Source organism: Eurypyga helias, unplaced genomic scaffold (genome assembly GCF_000690775.1).
Source record: "Eurypyga helias isolate BGI_N326 unplaced genomic scaffold, ASM69077v1 scaffold10496, whole genome shotgun sequence".
NCBI classification, from domain to species: Eukaryota; Metazoa; Chordata; class Aves; order Eurypygiformes; family Eurypygidae; genus Eurypyga; species Eurypyga helias.
In genome coordinates this window covers 15,763-16,032 of record NW_010254682.1, presented here as the reverse complement: position 1 = coordinate 16,032, position 270 = coordinate 15,763, and positions in this window count along the sequence as shown.

Here is a 270-nt window from a genome sequence, read left to right as displayed (position 1 = left end):
GGCTCCACGGGCTTCCCACAGCACGCCAGGCCTGCTGGGCTTCGCCACCTCCCCCGGCTACGTGCAGCCCCTCCTTGGGAAAGGCAGCAGGTTTGAGTCAGGGGGAAAAAAAAAATGGATTTAAATTATCTGCAAAATGTGTTCCTGGTTTGAGACGCTGAGGGTTTGTTTTTCCGAGAGCAGACAGGCTCTGATGCCTCCTGGGCACGTTGAGATCCCGAGCAGTGCCGCGTCCTGCCGCCCGTGGTGCAACTGTGAGGGTTTTAGTCA